Source organism: Lygodium microphyllum, chromosome 19 (genome assembly GCF_053477565.2).
Source record: "Lygodium microphyllum isolate KBCC chromosome 19, Lygodium_microphyllum_v1.1.10, whole genome shotgun sequence".
Classification (NCBI taxonomy): Eukaryota; Viridiplantae; Streptophyta; class Polypodiopsida; order Schizaeales; family Lygodiaceae; genus Lygodium; species Lygodium microphyllum.
The window spans coordinates 42,881,698-42,898,467 of record NC_141153.1 but is presented as its reverse complement, the minus strand read 5'-3'; positions in this window follow the sequence as shown (position 1 = coordinate 42,898,467).

Genomic DNA, 16,770 nt, shown 5'->3' with positions numbered 1-16,770 from the left:
CCCGAGACCCATGGGTAAGTCAAAAGATAGAAGTAAATTTTTGCTGAAATTAAAACTCTATTTTAATGTATAAACCCTAATGATTATCAAGAAAACTAAATATTATGTACTTCCCTTCCAAAATTAATGAGATCAATTAAACAAGTTAACATCTTTCTTGAATATTATGACCAGAGACAATTTTGATCATGAAATTGTTTGAATTCCCAAGCTATTACTTCGAACCTCAATATCACATAAGCTCAAGAGAAGAAATTTATTCTAAAGTAGTACAAGCCTTTGGAATTGGATGTTAAAGGAAATGATATTTCAACCGAGGAGGCGGAAACATGGATAGAATCTATGGAAGATTATTTCATTGTTGTAAAGACTCCACCATCAAATCAAGCAATGATTGCAAAACTAAAAATGATAGGAGATGCCCGTCTTTGGTGGAAAAAATGGTGCAAGGACCAAGGAATGTCTGAAACCACTATCACCTGGGAAGGACGAGCTTAAGGACGCAGTGCATGGGAGATACCTTCCACCCAGGTATCAAGCCTAGAAGATGAATGAATTTTTCAACTTAAATCAGTTAGGCCTAAGCCTAGAAGCTTACTACTTCAAATTTGTAGCGCTTCTAAAATATGTACCTACAATGGATATTTCACAGCAAGTATCCAAAATTTGCAATGGTCTAAATCCACCCTAAATATGTGCCTTGAGTCAATGAGACCATCAGATTTATAGGATCCATTGATTTGAGTAGCCCCAATAGTTCAAGATATGGAACATAGGCCAAGAAATGATAAAGTTTGGAATAAAAACCATCAAAATAAGGAAAACTTCCAAGGATATGCAAAAAGAGCCCAAGGATAGTATCAACCACATAAGACAAAGAGAGCCAAGTCAAATGCAATAGGAAACTTTATACCCATAAGAAAAGACAATGAGACTCCAAGGTGCTTTTATTGCAAGGAACCAAGTCATTTCAAGAGGCAAAGTTGTTGGAGTAACCCCGAAAGAGATTAGGAATGGATAAAGATCCTATGATGGAAACTAATATGGGAAGAGTAAGAGTACAAGCCACTCTCAATAAGAAGGGTCCAAATCACCAATTCTCCATGATCCAGACACCACAAAATTATCAAGGTAAACCCTTCCAAATTTTAATTGATTGTGGGAGTACCCATTCTTTAATATCACCAAGATATGTGAAAAAGCTAGGCATAAAAACTATTCATGTGCATAGGTTGCTTGTGGACCTAGCAAATGGTAAAGAAATTATTTCAAAACAACAAAATAACAGGGTAGAATTTAGTATGGGTGGCAAGTCTTCCAAAATGAGTTTTCAGATTATGAATCTCAGGGCTTATGAATGCTTGCTAGATATGGATTGGTTAATTCCAAATAACACCCATATCCATTGCGGAAAGGGTCAAATTACTTTTCAAAACTTAAAAGGTGAACAAGTAACCACTTAAGGGGAAGTAGGGAAACCTAAGTTCAGCTGGCTAAAGCTTCTCAAGAATAGTAAATGGATTGAAGAAATGATTACCCATCTATCTAATTAAGCTCAACAAGACCGAATTGGATAGAGAAACCAAGGACCAAAAATCTTGGCTAAAAGATTATTTGGATGTTTTTCTAGAAGACCCGATAGAGCTTCCACCGACCAGAGATATAGATCATGAGATCCAAATCATTTTAGGCACTGCTCCCGTAGCCAAGCAACCTTACCAGATGTCAATTCCTAAAGTCATCAAGCTAAAAGAACAACTCAAATAGCTAATAGACCAAGGATACATCTAGCTAAGTAATTCACCATGGGGAGCCTTGGTGCTATTTCATAAAAAGAAAGATGGAACACTCTGCCTTTGTATTGATTACCGTGGATTGAACCAAGTAACACGAAAAATAAATATCCAATCCTTAGGATAGATGAGTTGCTTAATTGACTCTAGGCAGCAGCAAAGATATTTTCAAAGTTTCAGGCTACTATCACATAAGAATCAAGGAAGAAGATATTCCTAAGACTGCCTTTAACACAAGGTATGGTCATTATGAAATTTTTATGATGTCATTCAGATTAACAAATGCCCTTGCCACCTTCAAGAGATTGATGTGAGAAATTTTCAGACCCTATCTTGATGACTTTGTCCATGTCTTCTTCAATGATATCTTAATATATTCCAAGAATGGAAAAGACCATGAACCACAACTATGAATAGTTCTTGAAACAATAAGAACCCACAAGTTGTGTGCTAAAAAGAAGAAATGCTATTTCTTCAAAAGGCATATTGAATATCGAAGGTTCATAGTGTCAGAAGATGGCATCTCAATGAATCCAACCAAGGTCAAAGACGTACAATATTGGCCACCCCCAACAATGGTCAAAGAAGTGCAAAGATTTCTAGTGCTGATATGTTGGTATAGATTTTTCATTAAAGACTATGCCTCAATCGCTATGCCTCTAATTGACCTTCTCAAGAACAAGGTCTCCATTATATGGACATTCACTAACAATCCAGCTTTGAAAAGCTTAAGCATAGTTTGGTAACCGCCCCTATTTTAAGGCTACCTGACCTAAGTAAGGAGTTTGAATTCATAACTAATGCAAGCTCTCTTACATTGGGATGTGTGCTCATGCAAGAAGAACATCCCAATAGACTATGCTTCAAGGAAATTAAAGATCCATGAAAGAAACTATGCCACACATGATCTAGAACTACTTGTCGTAATTCTTCGCTTCAAATTATGGAGACATTATTTGCTTGGTAACAAGTTTTTCTTAGTCACTAATCACAAAAGCTTGAAGTGGATTTTTACTCAGCCAGGGCCTCAACATGGGACAACGTCAATGGATTGAGATTTTGCATGAATTTGACTTTGGAATCAAGCATAAACTAGGCAAAGAGAATGTGATTGCATATGCTTTCAGCCAAAAATCATTTCTTAATACTCTAATCCTAGAGGAACCCTCCAGATTAGGAACTCTTGCTACAATGATTTCAATGCCTAGTAACCCTATCATAGAAATGGCCAAAGATGAAGCAATAAGGGATCCAACCTATCAGAGAATGCTAAGAGAAATCCCCATTAAGGATACTAGTCCAAAACTCATCTAAGTATAAGGGCTTTTCCATAATTGAGGAGCTTATCGATTTCCAAACAAGGCTATGTGTTCTTGCAAGTCAGGAACTCAAGAAGAAAATACTCTGGGAAGCTCATAGAAAATACTCTGGGAAGCTCATGATTCTCCATTTTTGGGTCACCTTGGATATGCTAAGACTCTTAACGCAGTCAAGAAAAGCTTCTACTAGGAAAGACTCAAGGGTGACGTACTTAAGTATGTTACTAAATGCCTAAACTACTAGCGAATTAAGGTTGAACGTGTCAAGTTGCCAGGCAAGCTCTAGCCACTTGACATCCCTCAAATGAAATGGGAATATATCAGCATGGACTTCATAGTTTGATTACTACCGATACAAGGAGGATATAACTCAATTATGGTAGTCATTGATATGCTAACAAAATTTACACAGCTTATTCCTATAAAAAATAATTACAAGACTTTTGATATCACCATACTTTTCATTAAGGAAATTTTTAGATTACATGGATTACCCCAAAGAATCATCATTGACCATAATTCTCTCTTCACATCAAAATTTTGGAAGAGTTTGTTTGAAGCTCTAGGAACCCTCAACACTGCTTACCATCCCCAAACTGATGGTTAGACAGAGCAGGTCAATCAAGTCATTGAGGATATACTTAGAGCTTATTGCAACAGGGAGCCTAAGTGATGGATCCAATACCTTCTCTTAGTTGAATTTGCCTACAATGCATCATACCATCAAAGCATTCAAATGACTCCTTTTTAGGCATTGTATGGACAAGGTTGTCTTACATCACTAAATTTTTTTAATCCTACCCTATGGGTAGAAGCATCTAAGCAAATGTTGGAAGAAATGGATTAGTAAGTATAGGCTATAAGGCAAGATATTCAAGCTGCCAAAGATTGACAAAAAGTGTATGCCAATCAACGAAGATAGGAATGCATTTTCAAAGAAGGAGACATGGTTTTTATTCGAGTTCGCTCAAAGAAAAGTTCCTTATCTCTAGGAATTCAAGAAGCTAAGTCCCAGATATTGTGGGCCATCTAAGGTGCTAAAGTGTCTGGGACCTGATGCTTACAAGCTGCAACTCCCTAACACCTTGAAAGTGCATAATTTATTCCATGTCATTCTATTGAAAGCCTATGTTCCCAACCATGATCGTGTACTTAACGATGACCAAAAAATTGTGATGCCAAGTCAAGGAATCCTCAAACTTCAACTAGATAAGATACTTGCTTGATAGAGAGTGTAGTTGAGGTAAATAGTGTAGTAGCAAGACTTTCATGAAGCATTGGGTGGTTTTCTAAGCTCACAAGTAGGTACCTTAGGAAGAACTAAGGGGTTGATGGTGGTGGGCTTGGATTGATAAACTATGATGGGCTTAGGGTCCTTACCCAAGGGGATCCACCTATAAGAGATCATCTATATAATGTGCATTCAAAGGATATTAGAAAATGCCCTTTCTTTGCATGCTATAAGGCCTTGAAATGATCCCTTTTACTTTATAAACTTATAGATTTTTTAAAAATTGTAATAAAACATCCCTTTTGTAAATATAATCTTGTAAATTTTACTAAATATAATACCATTTCTTTTGAACTCACATGGTATCTTACATCTTCTATAAGGTGGAACCCTTGGGATTCCTTATGAGGGTCAATAGTGGTGGATGCTCTTTGTAGCATCTAGTGGGATGTGCTCTATATTTTTGAAGTCCGACTTCGTTTTCCTATGAGTATTTGTTAAATGAAGCAATAGCACAAGACTACTACTACTATGGTTCATGGCTTTGAGTATTCATGTGGACTACTGTAGAGCAAGGAAATGGCTCATGATGATGCAAGTGTACTAGTATGGTTTGCTTAGGAAGCTAAAGGTATTTATAGCCTTGATGGTACCCTTGGGTGTGTAGGAGAGACTTGGATACCCATTATGGTGTTATTCATGGCATGTGTTGGTTAAGGTGACATTCATGGATTGTGTTCATTGAGAAGTGGTAGTGATTTGAATAGATTTGGATCCTGCGCAAGTTTGGGATTTGGATCTCCAATGGATTTCAGGTAGTGGAGTGTTGGTGCTCAAAAGTTGTTGATAATGAGTGTAAGTGGTTAGAAGATACAATAGGAGAGTTTTGTCAATTGTGGGAATGGTGTGCTAGGGTGGTGGGTGGAAGTAGTGGGTGGCATGGGCTGAGAAGGTAAAATCCCATGTCAAAGAATGAAATAACCCTTGCACTAGAGAAATTTAAGTTAACGTGTTTGTCAATGTAGTTGACATGGCAATTTATGAGGAATCTAAATGGATGGCCCATTAGGATTTTAGTTTCTACTCCTTCTCTCCTTGTTAGAACATAGAAGAAGATTGGAATTGTTTTAGAGTCTACAGTAATTGTACTCTACACTTGCCCAACAATGAATATGGTTGGCCTCCATAGGGGTGTAGTTTGGTTTGTAGTAATGTGGCTAACCCAAGTCTTACCAATAGTAGTAAGGAAGGGTGTTGAAGTTAGTACCTAGTGCATCAGTGGTGGTCGTACTACCCTTGGTTATGATTAACTCAATGAGAAGGTAAGAGGGTGGTATTATTAGTCATCCTTTGAGCCTAGGTTATTCACAATTCACTGCTCTAATGTTGAATGTTTTGTAGAGAAGGCTAGCTGAAGATTTATGTTTGAAAATTCATTACTCTAATGTTGAATTTTTTGGGGAGAAGGCTAGTTAAAGATTTATTGTTGTGTTGCATGTGTTGCTCCATTTGTTTATACTAGACTTTCTCAATCACCATAATGGATCATACAAGAGCATCACAATCCTTTATGGGTGGCTCATGTAAGTATGCCCTACAAGGTAGTAGCATTTACTTGAATGCTATTGGAGCTTCATTTGGGCTTGACTTGGGATATTTTGGAGCTTTTTTTGGGCTTTCTTTGGCTTGTCAGAGATTGATTGGGATTGTCTTCATGACATTGGATGCTATCATTGGATACTTGACTGCTCATATGCTCTAGATGTCTTACTGATGTATGATCTTAGATACTCCATCACTGGTGCTATTACATGCTTTGGTTGAGCTTATTTTCTTGACACTTATAGCTTTTTTGCTAGTGGGAATGTCTTTGTATGCTTATCGGGACATTGAGTAGTGCAGGTTATGCATATTGATCTTTTGGATTTTGAGACTCGGATCTCCTCATGGATGATGTATGGTTGATATACCTTGGTTCGTGTAGATGTGCTTGGTCTAATTCGGCTTTGTATCCACTGAGTAGACACTAACTTTGTCAAGTCTTGGTAGTGGTATGTACATTTTGCCCTATTGATCAGGGGGTGTACTAACTTTACTAACGGACTTCATCTGACATGCTTGGGTGTTGGCTCATGTCAGGTTGACTATTACATGTTTGTTTATGCCTACTTGATGTTAGTTTTGCATTGAAAATCAGTGATTGACTTTGAATATTGGGTTTTACGTACTGTCAGCTCTCATTGTACAATGATGTCATAAATTACAACAAGCATATGTCTCCAGACTGTCATGTATTTTTCATGCTGAATCATCATAGTTTGATATAATTTTTATGGTACTTGGTGGGCAGCATCATTAAATACTCGTTTCTTGCCATTTTTCCTTGGTTTTGGTGGTTTTTTGGTCATTTTCTACAGTTTACAACAAGCAATTTTGAATTGTTGGTACGAATTATGCCTATTGCAAGAGCCAATTTTGGTAGGTATTGGTGTAGAAATTGCAGATAAAGCCACTAAGGTTGAGTTTAGGGCAGCCTAAAACTATGATTAATGATGAATGGATGGAGCTTGATGAGTTATGCAAGTCCACCCTCATCTTGTCTCTCACTGAACAAGTCGATTTTAGTGTGGTTGAGGAAGCATAGAGTGCTTGGTAGCTTTGGGATAAGATCAAGAACCTCTATGACAAGAAAATTCCTACAAGTCAATTTTTTGGCTGAAACAACGTATGGATCTCTGCATGAAAGAGAATGTGACCATGTCAGCTCATCTGAGCCAATTTCATGCTATTCTTAAGAACTTGGTTTCACAGGGCATTGATTTCAAAGCTTGGAACTCTTAATGAGTCTTGGGATGTATTCTACACTACCTTATGTGCTTTTGCCACTACTATGAAGCTATCTAATTTTGAGAGCTCTCTTCTACAGGAAGAGATAACTTGTAAGAATTTGGATGCCTCTCATGTGTCTCATGCTTTGACAATTAGAGGCCAACATGATGGAAATGCAAAGAATGGCCATGGACAGGATTCGCAGGAAATCTTGATCCAAGTTGCATGGCAAGTCGCGTAATAAGTCTCGAGAAATGCAAATCTGAATTGTCATCATTGTGGAAAGAAAGGCCACATAAGGCTAAGTGTCATGAATTGCGCAATGAAAGGCGCAAAGACAAGGGGAAAGAGAAAGTGTAGGAAAAGTCTTCTGACCGCAGCATAGTACCTGCTAAGTCAAGTGTTAAAATTGAAGAGATCAATGTTATGCAGCCCAAGGATAGTAATGGGGATTACATCCTTACAGTAGCTTCATCTAATGCTTTGCAGATGATAGAGATACACTTTATGTATGCACAGTGTTGGCTCTTGGACTCAGGTGTGTCCTTTCATGTGATAGGTTGCCGAGAGTGGTTCCATCCATACCGTTCTATTTCGGGTTTTGTGTGCTTGGGTGATGATAGGTCTCTTGAGATTGTCAACATTGGTGATGTTAGGCTGCAGTTTTCTTCTGGCAGCAGTTTTTATATGCACGATGTACGTCATATACTTGCATTGACAGGTAGTCTCATGTCCACGCTAGATAGCTTGATGATGCAAGATATCATGTATCTTTTGGAGACTCTGCATGGAAGATTACTCGTGGCAGGCTTATGCTTGTGAGAGGTGCCAAGGCTAGCAGCCTCTACCCCTTAGTTGTTTCCAGATCTATAGTTGATCATGCTTTGTCTATGGGGTCTTTACCTCATGTATCTCTTTGGCATGCCCATTTGGGGCATATGTCCATTAAGGGAATGAAAATGCTTTCTGGTTTGTAGTACTTACAACCCCTTGACTATTCTAATTTTGATTCTTGTGATCATTGTCTTTATGGCAGGTAGACTAGGTCTACACATAAGAAGTTTGGTATGTTACGCATGAGTGAGCCCTTGGCTTTGGTACATTCTGATGTCTGTGGGCCCATGCCGTGTCAGTCTTTGGGTGGTGTGAAGTATTTTGTTACCTTCATAGATGATTTTTCACGTAAGGTATGGGCTTATCCCATAAAAGCAGAAGTCCAATGTTTTGAGAGTTGGCTTGCTTTAGCAAAAAACCAGTATGAGCATAGTCTGAAATGCCTTAGGACAGATAATGGGGGTGAATATGTATCACGTGCTTTTGAGCAATTATCTGATGAAAGGGGTATTAAACGTCAATCGACTGCCCCTTACACCCCTCCCCAAAATGGTATGACTGAGTCGATGAATAGGACCGTCTAGGAAAGGGTTCGCAATATGCTTAGCCATGCAAGCATACCCCAACACTTTTGGGCTAAGACAATTATGCTTGCCATGCATATCATTAATAGATCGCCTTGTAGTGGCACTGATTTTCAGGTTGCACATAGGTATGGACAAGAAAGCCTCCCTCGCATTTACGTACCTTTGGATGTGAGGCATTCTACCATGTGCCCAAGGACAAGCGTAACAAGTTGGATACTAAGAGTGTTAAATGCATATTCCTTGGTTATGGAGTTGCAGGAGAGATGGGTTGCCATCTATGGGATCTACAGGCGCAGAAAGTCATCCGTATCCATGATGGAGTCTTCCATGAAGATAAGATGCATAGGCAATCTGAGAGAGTTGTGGAGATACACATGGTTATATTTTAGGAGGAGCCGCATGATCCCATATAGCCAGCTAGACAGCCTGCAACAACAGTAGATGCTCATGGTCAGGGTGTTGGACAGAATGTTGGGCAGGCAGTAGAGCAGAGCCTGCAATGCGGCATTCTACTAGAGATAGATGCCCACCTAACAGATTTGAGCTCTCCATGCACTATGTCTTGGTTACAGATGCAAGAGAGCCTCTCACCTATGATGAGGCTATGCACAGGGGTGGCAGTCACTCCTAGGAGAGGGCTATGCAGTCTGAGATAGACTCCTTGCATAAGAATATGACTTGGGATTTGGTTTCCTTGCCTGGTGGCAAGAAGGCTCTGCCATGCAAGTGGGTGTATAAGCTGAAAAGTACCCCTAGACATCCCAAGCCGGCATATAAGGCTAGATTGGTAGCAAAGACTTTTAAGTAGGAGCATGGTGCTGACTTTGATGAGGTCTTTTCTCCTATGGTTAAGATAACCACCCTACGCTTAGTCTTGGCTTTGGCTACATAGCTTAACTTTGACTTGTACTAGATGGATGTCAAGACGGGTTTCTTACATGGGGACTTGCATGATGAGATTTACATGGAGTAGCCTAAGGGCTTTGCAGAGCCTGGCAAGAAGCACCTAGTGTGCACGTTGAAGAAAAGTCTTTATGGCTTGAAGCAGGCACCTAGGGAATGGTGCCATAAGTTTGATGCTTTTATGTAGTCACAAGGATACAGTCGTAGTGCTATGGATCTATCCTTGTACACGAAGAAATCCCGTGATGGATCTTTGCTTATTTCGATACTCTATGTGGATGACATGCTATTAGCAGGGAAAGCTCATGATGAGCTAGATGCTCTTAAGGCTCATCTCAAGAAGAGCTTTGAGACGAAGGATATGGGATAGGCCTCTCACATACTTGTATGTGCATTAGACATGATAGGCATCAAGGACTCCTTTACTTGTCACAAAGGGAGTACATTCATTAAGTCCTTGAGCGCTTCCGCATACAGGACATGAAGCCTATTGGCTATCCATTGCCTTCTTATGTGAAGGTATCACAGGTCGATTGTCCATAGATAGATGAGCAAAGGGCTGAGATGGCCAAGATTCCCTATGCATCTGGAGTGGTGGGCAATCTTACGTATGCCATGATAGCCACTCGTCCAAATATTGCCTTTGTAGTTGGTGTTGTGGAACACTATATGTCTACACCTGGCAAGAAGCATTGGGATGCCGTGAAGGGTATCATGAGGTACATGAAGGGCTGTAGATATATGCATATGCTATGGCAGCTAGGATATAGGAATCGTGGGGTACACTGACTCTGATTATGCAGGACATGTAGATAGTAGAAAGTCCACTTCTGGCTATGTGTTCACATATGCTGGAGATGTTGTCTCTTGGATGTCCAAGGTGCAAAAGTGTACAACTCTTTCCACCACTGAGGTTGAGTATATTGTAGCCACTAAGGCTTGCAAAGGAGGCCATATGATTAGGATGTTTGGTTCATCACCTTGGTATTGATGTTCTCCCTACACTGCATTCAGATTCTATGAGTGATATTCAGTCCGATCTTCCATGCGAAGACAAAACACATTGAGGTGAGAAATCACTTCATACGTGGGTCATTGAGGACAAGTTTATTGACCTTGTCTAGATCTCGACTGACCAAAATCCTACAGATCTGCTCACCAAAAGCCTCTCTATGGAGCGCTTTGCCTTCCTCAAGAGATTGATGGGCATGGAATGAGATGGCGTCTTTCCTCATCCTGTTGTACATGTGTACATGTTGTATTCTCTTTTCTTTTTCTTTTTCACTCCTCACTGGGGCACATTTTCCTTTAAATGGGAGGTTGTTGGGGTAAAGACACCTCTGCCTAGCCGCCCATGTATTACTACACTGATAGTAACCACGCCTGCACACTGTAGGCGGAAGGCGCCCGTCACCATCACTTTATTCTTTATTCTTTTAGTGACAGATAAATAAAGGGAAGGTCGGGTGATTGTTGGAGTTCCCACATTGTGAGTCTCTCTCTCTCTCTTGCTCTTGCTCTCTCGCAATAGCTCTCTCGTGCAACCTTCAATCCTTCTCACCTTTCATGATAGAGTTGATTTTGGTAATCGTCTAATAGGATTGGGTCTTGATCAAGAGGTAGGTGAGTCACATCATTTCAATATGTCTCTTCAATGTGCCATTTTTCAAGATATTAATAAAAATATACTTTGCCCAATGGGATGTGAGGCCTATCTTAAATAGTTGGGCTTCTCACTAAATGCAAAACAAAGACCAAATAGGCAGTGCTTAATGGTCTACAAAAAATGTGAACTTCCTCTAGAACTTTTGTAATGAGATTTGATAGATGGTAGGAAACTTTAAAGAGAGAATATCGAATCTTTTGTTCTAACTAACACACTCTTAGTGAATTTGGGAATTTTCCACAAGTTTAGGACTCATGGTCAAAACTTTCTCTTCGCTATAACTCTCACACTATTGCTTCAAATTTATTTTTCAAAGCTCAATAGATTCCATTTTTCATAAGGTTTCCAATGATGTGTCATGTGATAGCGTTGGGAAACTTAATTATGTCTTTTTGGAGTCCCAATATATTCTAAATAATGAATAATGGTACTTGAAATATTCCAAATTTCACTAAAGTTGTTTAAACTTATTAAAGAGAAACTATAGCTAATAGTAACAGTAAACTTCTAGAAGGAATATAAAGACAAAGGCCATATCCATGTAGTTGCATAACAATATTCACAACCTTTGTATCACATGCATCCTATCACCTCTAGACAATTCCTCCATGATAAGTTTCCACATGAGTGCATTGTGCCACACGAATCAAGTGTTGACATAGATAATTGAGGAACAATAAGCTCACACAATGGAGAGAGACTAGAAGTCCAAGCTATATATTTCACAAATAGTAAAGTGTACCTATTTGAACCACAAATTTTACAACAATATCAATTTTCTCACCTATACTATTCTCCATTGGGTGATGAAGTGTCAAGCATGGTTTGAGTAGTAAAAGTGGGAAATGAAGGATTTTTTATGGAGGTATATGTTGCAAAGTACTTTCAAAATAAAAATGGACCTTTTCAAGTAGGATGTAAGCTAAGTTAGTTTCATCATCATTGCATCACATTGTTTAGGATTTACCATGTGTGGTTATGAGGGGTATTTGATACTTGTATCTCATGTTTGGGATGGATTAAGTCTCCAATATTGGATAGATATAGCTACTTCAAAGATATTTCTACATGAATTATATATCAAGAACAACATGTTGTGCTTTGTCGAAACATAAAGGAGAGTGTTTATAGGGATCATTGTTTGGGGCATGGAGAAAAGGATTTTGACATGTAAGTTACATATCCTCCTCAAGCAATGAGTGAACAAGTGCATAAAACAATATATTTGTCCAATCTTCACAAGCATGTATATGGAAATCATTCTCACCAAATCTCCCTTCATTTAATGTGATCTTAGAATGGATGTGCAACCTTAGTGAGTGCGAGAATTGTATCCAAAGTGGTTTGTAAGAGAAGAATTTTTAAGAAATCAAGAAATTTCAAAGATACATCACTTGATAAAGTTTCTATATTGTTAGAATATTGACTTGTCATGTGCTCTTCTCACATGTTTTATCAAAGTTGGGAAGGCAATGCCAAATAACAAGCATGTGTGTGTGTGTATATATAAACTATACATGCATGAAATATTAAAGGAAAAACTACATTGAGCAAAGAAGCCCTTCAATGTAGGCATTGACTTGAAAAGAGCTACTATGAGGGTTATTGTATGAAGAAAGAAACTACACTCATGCACATTGTACTAATCATAATATTACAAGAGCAACTGGATCCCTTCCAAAATTAAAGGAATACTTTAAAAGAGCTTATGGAAGACCTCAAAGGATGTTATTGAGCATCATTGAGAAAGAGATGAAGTATGACAGAATGTTATTGAATTGATAGAAGAGCTTGTGAATACTTGAGGAGAATTGACAAAAAAACAACGAACTAATGAGTGGGAGCCAATTGAGGAGTTCCTTATTAGGAGCTCATCCAAGACTTTCATGACAAGAAGATAATTGAAATAAGGGGAGCCCTTCAAACACTCACAAGAAATACATATGAGTATAGCCTCTTTATTACAATATTTTCGGAAATAAAACATTTATCTAATCTTTAATCTAGTTACCTTACACACACACACAAACATATATTGTACTTTGAAGTTGCCTCAATCAATATTTATTTATGTGTCTAAAAGTGTTAGCTTGAATGAGGTCTAGAGAACATATTAATTGATTAATCTTTGCATCTCAATCACATGTTGCTCAAAACATGAATCATATACTTTGTCTAACAATGGTACACAATATAATTCCTTCATTGTGTAAATTATATCTCAATCACATATAAGGTAAATACTCAATCACATACTTTGTCTCAATCATATATGAATTGATTGTTTTGTCATGGATTCTGTGACTCAATCATATCATGTATGAGTTAATTATGAAACTATTTTCTTTATGCTCCTATTATGTAGAAGTAAATTACATATTTATTTACTTTGCACTGTAAAGAGTTGGAAATATTAATATTTTAGAAATATTTGGAAAAATTAATACCAAGTCACACTAACATTAGTAAAAGATGTAAGCAACTTGTTTTTTTCCCCCCACCATTTAGAAATAATAAAATCAATCTCTTCATCTCTCCAACTCTTGTAAGATTTGATTGATTTTCTCTCTTTCTTTCTCTCATTCTAGTATTTCTCTCTCCTCATCATCATTCTTTCTTTCTCCTCTTTTCTCTCTCTCTTGCACACTTCTCTCTCATCTCTAGTATCATTCATGATAATTGGTATCTGGCCCATTTAGTCACATTTCAACCAATCTTTTCCTATTTTCTAGTTAGATAGTACATGGCCACTCAAGTACAAGAGGTAGAGATCTTGAAGAGAGTTGTGCACTAGACAAATGGTCCTTCAAGTGGAGAAAACAACCTATTTGAAGATTCTTCTAGGATCCTTTTGTTCTTTTTTTTCTATTTTTAGAGGGGTTAAAACCCCTTTTTACACACCTCTGTATATTTTTATTCTTTCAAATATACAAGATTTTTCTTCTTTGCATATATTTTTTCTAGAAAGCTTTTCTAATTGCCTCACAAATTAAAAAAACTCCTAGAACAGCCACCTAGCAGGTCAGTAGAACAAGGTCACATGGATTGCCTTCTAAATTAGGTCTTTCAGTGCTTGACAATGCCTTTACAAGAGGCAACGAATACTTAGATGTCCCTCAAACATACCTGACGTATACCGAGGACTTCATGCCTTGATTGCTGGTCCCCAACAAAAGAAATCCCTCACAAGTACATAGACATATGCAATATAAAAATAAGGTACTCATAAAGGAAAGATATCACCTATGGATTGGGCCACGAGAAGCTCTAGTGCAGCAAAGGCTCCCCCCAGGTTCTCGGTAACCTGTCTAGCACAGCACTAAAACAAACCCGTAAAATGCATCCGCACTAAGTAGACAAATGACCCTCTTGACCTAATGAAATAGAACATTTTACTGCAAACTAACTAGCCCTCTTGGCCTAACAAAAAAAGCTCATTTGGCTGCATCTAATGGATGTTCTTTTTGGCATATATATTGCATCTTATCTGGCTAGTCAAGACCAAAGATATCATGAGATGTAAGGACTAACCACATACTACTTATGCGAGTCATTGATCTTGGGCTTTTGTAGATCCACTAGCCCAAGCCTTTCTACTGATATCTCAGTATAATAAGGGCCATCTCTTCTTGGGTACTATGAGCTAAATGAATGACCTCATTGGGCTCATGAATCACAGCTTTGTGCTCATTCGAACCTTCCCTATTTGGATCTTGGCATAGGTCAATGTTGCAGCCCAAACTAGGTAGAACTTCAACCCTAGGCCCATCACCTAGATGCAACTTAGGGTTGTGCATATTGTCAGATGTGTCATTATGGCCGTTGATCTCATCCACTTGGGAAATCGTCAAGGCATATCCACATGGAATTCCTGGCCTTTCATTTGGCACACCAAACACACATTTAGAAATTTTGGGTCTCAAAACCCATCTCATATTCCTTTTTATATTCTTATACTACCTCATTTTTCCACATTGGTCTAATGGACTCAAAGCAGACTTATTGCTATAGCTAGATGGCCTCACATCCTTATAACTTCCATCGAGCATAAGTGGACCTTGGGTATGCTGCATCTTCTTCATATGAGATGTCTTTACTTGCCTTTGTCCACTTTGCAATTGCTTATTCATAGAAACCATGCTTTTACTAAAATGTATAACATCTACTCAAAAGCATGATTCATCCATAAATTCAAAAGGTCACTCAAGAGCCTTACTAAGAGAAAATCTGGAACCACGTATTAGACATGCATCCACACTGGTAGGCCCATTGGTTCTATTAATGTGGCCATCACAACTACCTCTCATGGAATCATTGCAAGCCTTGATGGGACTTGCATGATGGCTTTATCTAAGAGCTTCTGCCCCTCATCAAAAGCAAACTTATCCTTAGCACTTAGGAACTAGGGACCATGCCTTTTAAGCAACAATTTTCCCTTTACAAAAACTAGGGCTTCTAACATCCTTGTGATACCTAAAATTTTGACACGATGGAGGCATGATGCCCCACCACATGGGATGTTTCATCCATAACTGCACTCCACTATATGTCGAATTTTTCCCATGGCACTACGGCTTTAGCATAATCACTTGTTGATGCCATGACCGCCATAGCTTCCAACATACTTGTTCCATGCCCTCTAGGTTGATGGATGGTTATACATTATTTCTCTTGGGTAGAGACCACACCAAGGCAAACCTCGGCCCATGCCATCGCATTAGAGGATGGGGTAACCACTAACTGGCTACTCTTCTCATCACCTAAATTATCTTTTGTAGAGGACTCGTGCTCTAGATAACTAACTAAGTCCATTAGTAAGTTTTGAATAGGGAAAGTCAAGGTTTTCCATCCTTGAACGAACCCCATTTTATGGGAAACTTAGCACACTCCTAATGGAAATTATAAACTTAGATCCCTTTACAACCTAGATTCGAAAAACCGCCACTTATAGACAACTTCTGGCAAACGCACCACTTGTCGGGACCAAAAACGGGCGACACTAGCTCTCTAGCACTAGCCAGACCTCTAAGACACACAAGACACCCCACACAGCCTCGGCGCCACCGGAGTGTCTAAGGCACACGACGCTACACTAAACTCTAATATCGATTTTGCATTTGTAATAGGACACAGTCCAATGTTTGCCTTCCCCTACTCCTCAAAGGGAGATCCCATACACATTGGTATAATATACCACATATCACATACACAGGAGGCAACCTCTCGGCTAAAACACCATGGCCTCACTGCAACTCTTCTCCATCTTGGGTATTGGCCCCTTAATGTGCAACTCCAACATAAAGAACAAGCATACAAGCTCCACTCTTTGATTTATCAAACGATCCAGGAGTTGATATTTCCTCATTGAACTTGCCCCAAGGAACCGCTTCTCTATCTATAGTAAGGCCTTCCTCACACTCTCAGCATTGGTCAATGTTTGGCATACAAGTGCTATGCATCCAGGGTTTTATACCATGGCATGAAAAATGCAAATGTGGATGCCTATTGTGCACAAATATTTTATTCTAAAACAAATCAGTAAAGTGGAGTGTAAAATCAGCCCTTTAATGATTTTCAATCTATGTGTTGTGGCCGCATTGCTAGAGAC